Below are 12,208 nucleotides of genomic sequence, written 5' to 3' on the forward strand. Positions count from 1 at the left end.
CGTTTTCTTTTTTTTTTTTTTTTTTTTGGTTTGGTACCGGGAATCAAATTTAGGACCTTGCGCTTTCAAGGCAGGCATGGTACCACTGAGCTAAATCCCTGGCTCTTCCCCTGTCTTAATTTTTTTTGCTAGTATAGTCCATTTATCATACAATTAAAATATTATAATATTAATATGATATTAAAATATTATTAACTAAAGCCCATACTTTCATTATCTAGATGTCCCCTTCCAGGATTTCATCTCTTAGGCTTTTATTTGCTATCACAGTTTCTCAGACATTTTGGGTTTTTTTTGAGACAGGGTCTCACTACATAGTTCAGACTGCTCTGGAACTCACTGTGTAACCCAGGCTGGTCTTGAACTCACAGTGATCCTCCTGCCTCAGCCTCCCGAGTGCTGGGATTACAGGTGTGTGCCACCACACCTGGCTCTCAGACATTTTTTGTTGATGGCTTTGACAGATTTGAGATTGTTTATAGAATATATTTCAGTTGAAATGTCTGGTGTTTTCTTATTATTAGTTTGGGTTTATGGGTGTTCTAGCATTTTTTATATCGTTTATGATTATGACTGTGAGAAGGTATATAAAAATACTAACCATCAAGAATTTTAACACAATATCTTTATAAATCATGGAGCATGCCATATGGTAAATTTTGTGGTTGAGAATTTTAGTATGAGTTTAGTAGTTCAGTAATCTAATACAAGAATGCTGGTCAATGATTTGAAATAAAATGTCACTTGCAGAAAATCTTTATTGAAAACAACTAGTAGTAGGGAGTAGGGTCTTATGCTCCTATGTCAGTCATCTGTCTAGTCTGTCCCTTCTGGTGGGAGCTTTGCCCCAGATAAGCAACAGCAGAATGAAAATTAGAGTGCTACTTCATGAGAAACTATCTAAAGGAAAAGTGAGATCAGTGCAGCTCTCTGGAAAAAGGCTAGGCTAAAACTGGTGGGTTTAGGCCCAAGGGAACCCTCTCACCTTACCCCAAAATCTAAATCTTGATCTCAGCTTGCTCAGACATGTCTTTATTTTGAGGGTTATGTTGGTGTGGAAGAGAAATGGAGCACACATTGTCATCTATTATTGTTATGGTTTAGATCTAAAAAGTTCTCCAAAGTCTAAAGTGTTTGGAAGGTTTTTGGATTGTGGGGCGCTGTACACATCGGAGGATTCATCCTTTGATCATTTCTGTAGCTAAAAGTGCTGTTAGGAAGAAGGCTTGTCCTGGCTTTCCCTTCTGTCTCCGCTTTCTGACTGCCATGGGTGGAATAGCTTTTCCTCTGCTATGCCCTACTACCATGCCATTTCTGCCTCTGGGCCACCAACAATGAACTAAAGTTATGAGCCAAAATAAATATCTCTTTAAGTTGTGGGTGTTGGTTATTTTGTCCCAACAGTTATGGGACTGTGACTAAAACAATTAAAAAAATTTTCATAGTCATATAATTCTGTTTAATTATCCTCTTTTCTCCAATAGATGGTAAGCCTTGTGGGGACCAAGACACTGGTTTATGTTGCTCACTATTACAGCCACCAGTGTGTCACTTATTCCCTGGAACATGATAGATATTATATTAACAAAGAACAATGGGAATCTTGTCAGGCAGTTCAAGGAGCAGAAGACTATACCTGAGTAGTACATTGAAAGACAGTACATTGAAAGACAGGAAATGCTTGCCTGACTCGTTGAAGAAACTCTTCCTGATGTAGATTACATTCATCTGCTCTCGGAAGCCTTGGATCTCATGGCATGCCTTGTACCCTTTTAGCACTTATCACACATTTTGAGCCCTGGACACATTTAGCTTTATTGACCTTGCATTATTTTTTTAAATGTAGAAATCATCTTATTCCCTTGATATGAGTTATCCACCATTTTGTTTTGGGCAAGGTCTTCTTCTGTTGTCTGGGGTATCCTTGAACTCCTGGCCTCAGGTAACTTTCTTGCTTCAGCTTTCGAAGTAGCTGGAACTACACATATACATTACCGTGCCTGGCTAGCCACCACTTTTTTGAATGCCTGTAATGTGGAAATTTTATACAAGAGTTGCATCTATTTTATCATCTTATTTAATCCTTCCAGCAATCCTACGCATTAGGCAAATGAGTCAGTTAAGGCTCAGAAAGGTTTACTAACTTGCTGAAGATTATTTAACACTTGCTTGGCATTCTCCAACCAAAGTTTTATGACTTGTCATTGCTCCGTGCTCTTTTAAACAAAATGCATTGCTTCAGTAGAGTATATATGCTCAGTAAAGGTCTTTTATACATTTTAGAACTCACCACAACTCCATTTGTTTTTTTTTTTTATTTGATCAAAGGGCCACATAATGCCAATTTCTTTTGGAGCTGAGATGTAAGTAAAGCTGGTGATGATCCTTATAGGTTTCTTATATGAAAAAACTATAAATATAAAACTTTTAATATTGACCAGATAGAAAAAGAAAGTTTTGTGAGAAAAAATATACTTACTCAAATTGTGTTAGGCATTCTAGTTTTTATGCTTCAAAACAGCTGTTCCATGTAGCCTTGGAAACCGTAACTTCTCAGTGCTTGTTTTAAAACTACAGTTTTCTTTTTTGTATAAGTAGATTTTTATGGTAGAAAGAAGTTGTCATGTGGAATTACTTTGTGAAGCCATTTGAATAGACTTGAAACATTGTTTATACATAAATAAATTCACCACTCTGAAAGATACTCTGACAGGCACAGTATGTGCTGGCATCTGCGAGTCAGTCTGTATTTGATACTGAGTTTTCACTGCTCATAGGAGGTGCTGAAAGGGCCTCTTGTAGAAAGCAAATGGAAAAGGCAATTTTTTTCTTTTAAATTTTTTTTAACTTTTCCTGGGAATTTTTCAAAGGTTTCTTTTAAAAACGAATTTTTGGGGATAAGATATAGCTAGGGATAAGATACAGCTTTAAATGATAATCATTTTATGATTTTGTTTTCCAAATGAAATTGGTATGATCAGTTTTATTCACTATGACCATTACTCATGTGTTCATTCATTCAGCAGATATTTATTGCTGAAATTTTAGTTATTTGACTGGTTATGGTGCTGGTTATATGCTGGTGATAAATATGTAAATAAGTTATGACGCTAGCCTTCAAGGAGATTTTAGTCTGATGGTTTAGTCAGTCAAGTAAACATACAAACATAGTATAATAAATGTTCTCATAGTGTCCTGTGGTTTTTTTTTCCCCCCTCTGGGAACATAGTCAAAAGAGACCCTAATGTGTCATGGGAAACTTCTTGGAGAAAGTGATACCTATCCCAGCCACCTCTGGTATATTTTAAAAAATTAAAGTGAAACCCGTGCATACCAGTTTTTAAAAATTCAAACTATAAAATGAAAAGTGAAAGCTCCTATTCTTTCCAAACTTTTCCCATTTCCACCTTTAACATGTTCACAACAGGGCTGTAACTTGTATGTCTTGTTGCTGGGTGGCTTGAGCCCCTGGTGGTACATTCATGACTATCCCATTGGGTAGCTTTTTATTAATTTTATTAGTAAAAAGACCAATAAACGTGATTAGATCCATTTGTACCATCAGTGGTACAAACTGCCTGGTAGGACAGTCATGCATGGTTCAATCTGGCAGACACATTAACTCTTTCTTGTTTTTCCTTTTTTTCTGGTTATTATCAACTAAAATTTGACACAAAGCCAGGTATAGTGGCACATGCCTATAATCTCAGCACTCTAGGATGCTCAAGCAGAAGGATCTCAAGTTCAAGCCTATTATGGAAAACTTATTAGTGAGTCCTGCCTTAAAAAAAAAAAAAAAGGAAAAAGAAGGCAGCTAGAAATAACCACCCTCTCCCCCCATGCAAACTTGACATGAAGTACTTGGTTTCTTTGGTACATAAACTTTAGTCACTTATGACTTTGAATGATGAAAAATGGGAAATTTATATTTTGTTGCATTATCATGCACTCCTGTCTTTGTCTATAGAAGGGCAGAAAAAAAATTGTGCCACAAAATGATACTGTTCATAATATTACCATAGTTCCAAGTAGTGTGATAAATGCTAACACCAGAATTTTCTAAGACTAAGATCTAACCATTGAGCTAGTGGATAGACTTTTAAGGCCTCCTTTTTCTTTAAAATGACAATGTACTGTTTCCTGTGATTGAATTTGTGTCAGCCTTTTTTCTGAACAATACTTGATTGAAAGTTGAAACAGAATAGGGCTTTATTTATTTGGCAATATCAATTTATAAAAAAAGTTACACTTTATGCAAGGTAAGAATCCATAAGAATCATTCAGAAACTGCTTACTTTGTGTACTGTTATATAAATTTCTGTACTTTATAAATCATGATAGTCTGGTCTCCAAATCTATGGTACATTAAATATTATCATTGATTTGTGATTTTGGTTAGAGCTTAGTAAACCAGAATGCTGATAAAAATCAGACAGTAAAGGTGAGGCTCATAAGATTATAGTTGGGAAGAGGGAAAGTGACTATTGACTACGAGTGTTTAATTTTGGCAAATAATTTGTCTGCATTTTGTCCATGTCCTGAAACTTCGTGTGAGGTTGAATTTAAAGTTGGTGGATTAATTGAGCTGCATGAGGAAATTTTAAGCAGCCCCAACACTCAGGCTTTGGCATGGGCACTGTTGGCTGCTTTTAGAGAGACCTACAGTGAGATTCAGCAGCAAAAGCAGAAACAAACGATATGAAAAATTTGCAGTTTCATCAGAAAGGAAGCACCTGCAAAGTTGGGGCAAAGAAGAGCATGGTTGCTGATAAGATCAGCATTAAAAAGAAGCTAACTATGTTCTTTGCATCAGGATATAGGAGAGATGGCTTGAAGATATCTCTGGATTTGGCCAGACACTACCCTCCACAGGTTCCAGGGTATAAAAGTTTAAACTTCTTTGAAGTTTTGCTCTGAGAAGAGAACCCTAGGGTGCTCCTTCAGGTCACCTAGAGAATTGTTTCCAGAGTTCAGCCATCCACCAACTCAGAGGCCATCACAGCCATGGTGTAAGAGAGTCAAACTGCTACCTGAGTTGGTGGCAGATTTTGTCATTATCCGTATAGTTCTGGTTTTTCAGGGATGTAGAATGTCAGCCTAGATGCTCACCATTGGATAAATGGATAAAGAAAATGTGATTCAAATACCCAAGAGTATTATTTAGCCATAAAGAAGAATAAAATCATAACATTTGAAGGAAAATGGATAGAATTGGAGATTATCATGTTAAATGAAATGCCAGACTCAGACAGCTATCACATGTTTTCTCTCATGTGGAACGAGGTAGAGGGTTGATGACATGAAAATAGAAATGAGACTATTAGAGAAGAGGAAGTGAATCAGAGGGAGAGGGCAGGGCAATGGAAGCGATGATAAGATTAAAGTATGATATGTATGAACATGCCACAATGAGTTCTTCATTCTGTATAATTAGTATATACTAATTAAAAAAAGGTAAGTCTTTATATCTGCCCACATATTTAATATTTCTGGTGTTCTTCATTGCTTTATGTGGATTCACATTTCCATCTGGTGTCACTTTTCTTATGTCTGAAGTATTTCCTTTTGCATTTCTTGTGGTGCATTTTGGCTGATAATTGAATTTTTGCTGTGTTTGAAAACATCTCTGTCATCTTAGGTTTTGAAAAATAATTTTACTGGGCATGGAAATGTAGGGCTTTTTTTCTTTTAATTTTTAAAATATGTCTCTCCACTGTTTTCTAGTTTGCGTTGTTTCCGATGAGAAATCTGCCACTTGCATATATTTTTTCATCTATTCATAGTAGTGTGTCTTTCTCAGGCTGCATCTAAGATGTTCACTTTATTACTATTATAAGCAGTTTAATTGTGATATATCTTGATATCATTTTTTAATGCTTGGGTTTGGTTGAGATTCTTGAAACTGTGGCTTCATAATATTCAATAAACTTAAAATTTGTTTGGCCATTAATTTTTAAAGTATTTTTTTCTGTCTCCTCTTTCTCTTTTCCCATTCTTGGACTCCAGTTACATGTATTTTGAGCCACAAAAAGTTGTGCTACCAAACAATATTTTGTATTGTTTTTATTTTAGTTCTTTGCTTCATTTTCAATTGTTTTTGCTTGCTTTTGTGTGTGTGTGTGTGTGTGTGTGTGTGTGTGTGTGTGTGCTGGGCATTGAATTCAGGATCTCCTGTGCACTGTGATGCTGAGCTACATCCTTGGCCCTGATTTTCAATTGTTTTTATCCAAATGTTCATAAGTATTTAGTATGTCATTAGATTTTCTAATTTTTCTTATGTAATATTTCATTTGTATATTCATCCTATACAACAAATACATAAACACATTTTTTCCACTTTCATCTTAGAATTTCAATTTGAATCTTTCAAAACTTTTCCCTTATCTCTGCTTTATTTTTTTAAATTAATTTTATTGGTACATTTAAGGTATACAACATAATGACATTCATCATTGGAAATTTGCACCTTTACATAATCCATCTTGGTTCTTATTTTTTCCCCATTCCCCTACCCTCCCTTCATCCCCTCCATCCCCCCATCTACAATTCCATTGTATTCTTTTTCTCATATTAATTCCACTCCTTTCTTTTCCCCTACCCATCCCACTTCCCCTTCCCCTTTGCACTTTTTCTTCCTATTTCACATTATCTGTTATACCTTCCAGTCCTTATTTACACTTTGTTTCTAAAACTAGAGCTCTCTACTTTAAATGGTTACTCTACTCTGTAGCTTTTAAGACATATACATTATATTTGTAGTAACTGTTTTAATGACCCTGTCTACTACTTAAATGTCTTTATTAATTCTGGGTCAGTTTTGATTAATTGATTTTTTCCTTCTCATTTGGGATTGTATGTTTCTGTATCTTTGTGTGTGTGATATTTTTAAATTGCATGTCATGTATTATAGATTTTACCTTGTTATTTCTGGGTTTTTATATATTTCTATAATTTTGAGATTTACTCAATATAATTATGTCACTTGGAAAAATTGGTTATTTTTAGTTTTTGCTTTGAGGCTCTATTAGGCTAGATCAGAACAGCATTTAGACTAGGATTAATTTTATCTACCTCTAAAGCTAATACTCTTCTGAGTACTGCATTATATGGCTTGTGAATTATGGATCATACTTTGGCTGCTGGGAATAGGCATTATTCCCTGTGCAATCTCTGTTTATTGTTTCTTAGTCTTTACAGTAGTTATTTTCCTGGCCTTGGCTTGATTCCTCAGATGATTCACTGACGATATTCAATTGAATACTAAAGTGTGACCCGTGCAGAGCTCTGGAGTTTTCTGTGTGCAGCTATCCAGAATTCTTTACTACTGTGCCCTAAGAATTGTAACACTCATGGTTTCCTTGGATTTCCACGTCTTTCTCTTCTGGTCAGGTGGACCCCCTTGCTTTGTAGAGATCCCCCTCTCTGCTCCTCAGCCTGGAAACATCCTCCAGGAAGTAAGTTAGTGTAATCATAGGGTCACTTCATTTGTTTCCTGACTCTCAGATATTACTGTTCATTGTTTACCTGATGGCCAAAGTCCTAAGAACCACTGTTTCATATGTTTTTTGTTCTAATTTTTAAATTTTTAAATATTTATATTTTATATAGAAATTAAATCTAGTCTTTTTTTACTCATTTGGGCAGAAATGGACTAAATTATGCCAGTGTAAACATTTTGATATCTTGAAGAGCATGTTAGTAACTTCAGGGTAATAAATCACTTTATACCCTACTTTAGTGGAAGGTATGGCTCTTACCTTTCTACCTCCATATCATTTTCTTTTGTTTTTCTTTGTTCTCATTCAGTTTGAACTGAGCTTATTCTATGGAAAGCCTACAGTGTGCCAGGCACAGTATCATGGGAGTTAGAATCACATGATCTATTTCCTTTCCATAGAGAACTCAGGGCTTAGAGAGGTTATATAATATCCTTTAAATCATAGCTCTTAAACTACTAGAGCTGAATTTTGAACCCAATCATTTGGCTCCCATTTGAATGACTTTTTCACTCTAGCAAAGTATCTTTATATAACCCTGCGCGCGTGCGCGCGCGTGTAAAAAAAAAACCCTGCGCGTGCGCGCGCGCGCGCACACACACACACACACACACACACACACATACACACACACAGATGCATACATACACACATACCCTATATAACTCAGGAGATTTCATGAGTACGTAGTCTAAAGAATTTTCACCCTCTTCAGATTGTTTTTTGCTTATCAGTGATTAAAAGATCTGTGAGGAATTTGAGAATGTGCAAGGCTAGGAATGACCAGGTCCAATGGGATAATGAGGAAAAAGGAGAGTGTAGTGGTTTATGTTTTGGAGCAGTCTTCAAGAGTTATAAGTACTAATATGCTGGTAGAAACTTGCCTTTAGAGACACTGTAGTAATGTTGATTTGTGTCCAGTTAAATCTTCAACAAAACTGCCAATAGAGAAGGAATTCTATGTTTGCTCATTTTCTTCAGATAGCAGGCCAAATGGAGAAATTTGTTAAGCCAATTCTGAAACATTACACCAAAATCCAAACTGAGTAAATTGAATCACATGTATTGGCAGTACAGGATTCCATGAGAATGTTTCACTTTCTAAAAGCAAAGCTTTTATTAATACCAGTAATAAAACCATGTGCAGAATTCTAAATGATGTTAGCATCCATATGGGATAACGAGGACAAGAAGGTAGGATGGTGTAGAGGAAGAAGAGAATTGGAAGGTAAGAAACTGGTAGCTTCGAGACTTTAAGCAAGTCATTTTATCTAATTGGAGTTCTAGTGAGAGCATTGAGTCAAAAGACTTCTAAAATAACTTCCAATATGAACATTATCATGATCCTTTGAGTATAAAGGTGACCTTACTTGACGTGAGATTCAGTTTCCTTGTTATTTCTAGAACTAACATTTTTTTAAAAAAATTGCTATACTATACCCTTATGTGTACTTACAAGGTCATAATCCAGTCTGATTGCTCATTTATTTCACAAAAAGATTTTGGCAGTTCCAAAATTATGGCCTCCAGCAAAGGTGATAATTTGCTGTTATTGAGGCTCGTCAGAATCTATATAACAAGTTTTTTGGATAATTCCCCAAAGTGCTTTGGATAGTAGCACTCTTGCAGGGATAAAAATAAAGGGAATGATAGTAATTAGATTCATTGCTGATATTTGAATACTTATCAAATGATAAAACTGTAGGCACTGTTATGTTAAAAGTTAAAATTATGTTAAAATTCAAAAATCAACATTTGAAGAGTGTGCAACTTTAATCCCCATTTTACAAATGAGGCACAGAAAAATTAGGTAATTTCCATAAGATCATATGGTTAATAATAACTGAGCAAGGTGTCACAGCCTACCCTCGTTTTTTTTTTGAAATAGCGTCTCACTATGTAGTTCATACTGGCCTTAAATTCACTAGATAGTCCCAGCTAGCCTTGAACTCAAAGTGATCCTCCTTTCTCAGCCTCCTGAGTGCTGGGATTTCAGGCATGTGCTGCCATGTCCAAGCATAGCCTCCCCTCTTACCCACTGTACTATACTGTTATATTCATAAAATCAAAGGTATCAAATTGCCTATTATATTTCTACAAGTAGATACTTTATTTTTAAGGTCTGTCTTTTAAAAAAGAAGTCCTATTTTTATTATCTATTTTTGCTTGTTTCTAGACAATTACCGCTTTATTCTGGATCCTAATTGAAAGTAAGTCATTTTGTATTGAAAATAGCAGCTCAGATGAGTCTGATACATTCTTCAATAATGACTTGTTGGGTAGTTTTTATATGATTTGTCTTTCTGAAATGTTAGTTTTCATTTTTAAAAAAAGAGGATTTGTGAAAAAATATTTCAGTTATGTCATTGACAAGCACATCATTTAATTCCATTGATATGTTTTTGTATAGCTAGAATTTCTCAGTGGAAAAAGTAGTCATGTGTCGATTTACTTTGGGGAACAAACTCCATAAAAATATCCTCCCTCCTAACTTTGCTTCTGTAAACTTACCTAAAGTTATATATACCCAAGAACATGGCTGAAATCAATTCCTTTTATCCAGATTTGCTTTTGTTATTGTAGTATATATTTCTTCATAACTTTATTATTAATTTCTTTGGGAATTAGGACTTTTCTGGGATGTTCTATCTTGAAACACCTTATAAAAAGTCTTAAAACGTGTTTTATCTTCTAAAGCCTCTTTTAAGTTCATCATTATTTTTGCCTCCAACTTGAAATTTTTTTTTTTGGTATAGAATATGAGTCTTAAATGTAGAAAATGTTAGTTTTCCATAGTTGAATTCTTTGAAAAACTTTGTCTTTCACTGAAAGTTGTAGTTCAGGAGATTTCAGGTGCCAGAACCTCAGGGCCAAATGGAAAGTCATTAGGAACAATTGCACTGGTTATTTTATGATCACAACTTAAAAATGCAGAATCCTGGAAAAGATGGTCTCTTTCTAAATTCATGTAATTTTCAAAAGGAGAAGGTAACATGAAAGGAACTAAAGCTTGATCACGTCAGATCAGGGCAATAAAGAGAAATGCTAAGTACTCAATTTAAAATATAAGGTGTATTAAAGAGATGGGATACTAGTTACAATTCATTTTCAATACCATAATCAAAAAATCATTTTTGTGTGGTTTTCGTTTTTTGGGTTTTTTGTTTGTTTGTTTTTTTTTTAAATTTTGTACCTGGGATCAAACTCAGGTCCTTGAGCTTGTGAGGCAGGGGGCAGAACCACTGAGCTAAATCCCCAGCAAAAAAGTCATTTTAAAAAAATAAATAAGATTTAAGAGAAAAAACAACAACAACAAAAAAACCTCAAGAATATCCAGACTGTTGATAACCATCCTCTATTTATTCCTGATAAACTTTAATATATCTTATTGCCTCATTCCCAATTCTTTTGGAGCATATAGCAGTTTTTATGACCTTCAAAAAGAAATGTCAGCCCTTCTCAGGGACTCACACATATAATCCCAGCTAGTTGGGAGGCTCAGACTGGAGGATTAGATTTTAAGGCCAGATTGGGCAACTAAGCAAGAGCCCATTTCAAAAAGTTAAAACAAAAAAAACAAAAAAGAGGAACTTGAATCTTGGGAATTTGATGCATTGATTAGTATGATTCTTTGAGTCTCTTGAGATGTGTGGTCATTTTAATCTTGAAATAAATACTGCTGCTATCGTAATTACTTTGAATTAAAAGTATTCTTTTTCTTTCTTAACCTCCACATTTGTGGAGGAACCTTTTGCCTTTTGGTCAGACATGGTAATGGTGGCTTCTACTTGTTGCACACAAGAATGACCTCATAGTGGGAGAATCTAAGCTGTATAAATCCATGTTTTTTCATCATAGCTCAACACCATTCTGTTAAAATTTAGCCAAATTCAATAATTTCTTTTTCAAGTACTCTTCTTATGAACCCTAATTAATTTTAAAAATGCTAAATTACAATTTAAAAATTGATTTTAAAATTACTAAGTATGATAAACACTTGCCAAATGTACCACCATTTTTTAGGCACAATGAAGATGAGGATGCAAGTAAAGTGGCCAAGAAGCTTTCTATCTAGTTTAATAAGATTTAGTATATGGAAAAAGTAGGGGCAAGATAAATCAAGTGCTGAACTTTGTGATACCAGTATGGTATCCTTAGTTTTGTGAATGTTAAAACTAATATTTAATGCTTTTGTTTTTAGCTTTTCGTTTTATGAAAAACAAAATAGAACAAAATTTCATAATCAAATAATAGAGTAACAATAGTTTCAAAAAAGGAATCATTTGACTTTGCTAAAGTTTTCATGGAAGGGATGAAGAAGGCTAAGGGATTATCAGAAATGTTTGAAGGTTCTATGGAGAGGGGATAAGAGCATCATCTAGGGTCTACCTTATTCAGAATGGAAGTTTCGAGGAAGCCTTGAATGTTATCAATATGCATACCAAAGTTTTAGCCTGTAACTCTCTCTCATTTGAGAAGGCATATTGTGAGTACAGGCTCAACAGAATTAAAAATGCCTTGTCGGGTGTGGTAGTGCATGCCTGTAATCCCAGTACTTGGGAGGTTAAGGCAGGAGGATCGCTGCTAGTTCGAGACCAGCCTGGACTACATAGAGAGTTCCAGGTCAACTACAGAATAAATCCATGTTTATACAGACCCTGACTCCAAAAAAAAAAAAAAAAAAAAAAAATAAAAAATGAGTTGAAAACAAG

The 12,208-nt window shown here is 34.9% G+C and overlaps 1 pseudogene; it reads left to right on the forward strand.

Annotated features, from left to right (window-relative positions):
• The first annotated feature begins 4,698 nt into the window (after positions 1 to 4,698).
• Positions 4,699 to 12,208, forward strand: part of LOC104856278 — a 9,328-nt pseudogene continuing 1,818 nt past the window's right edge.

Source organism: Fukomys damarensis, unplaced genomic scaffold (assembly GCF_012274545.1).
Source record: "Fukomys damarensis isolate Sample0158 unplaced genomic scaffold, DMR_v1.0_HiC HiC_scaffold_16, whole genome shotgun sequence".
Lineage (NCBI taxonomy): Eukaryota > Metazoa > Chordata > Mammalia > Rodentia > Bathyergidae > Fukomys > Fukomys damarensis.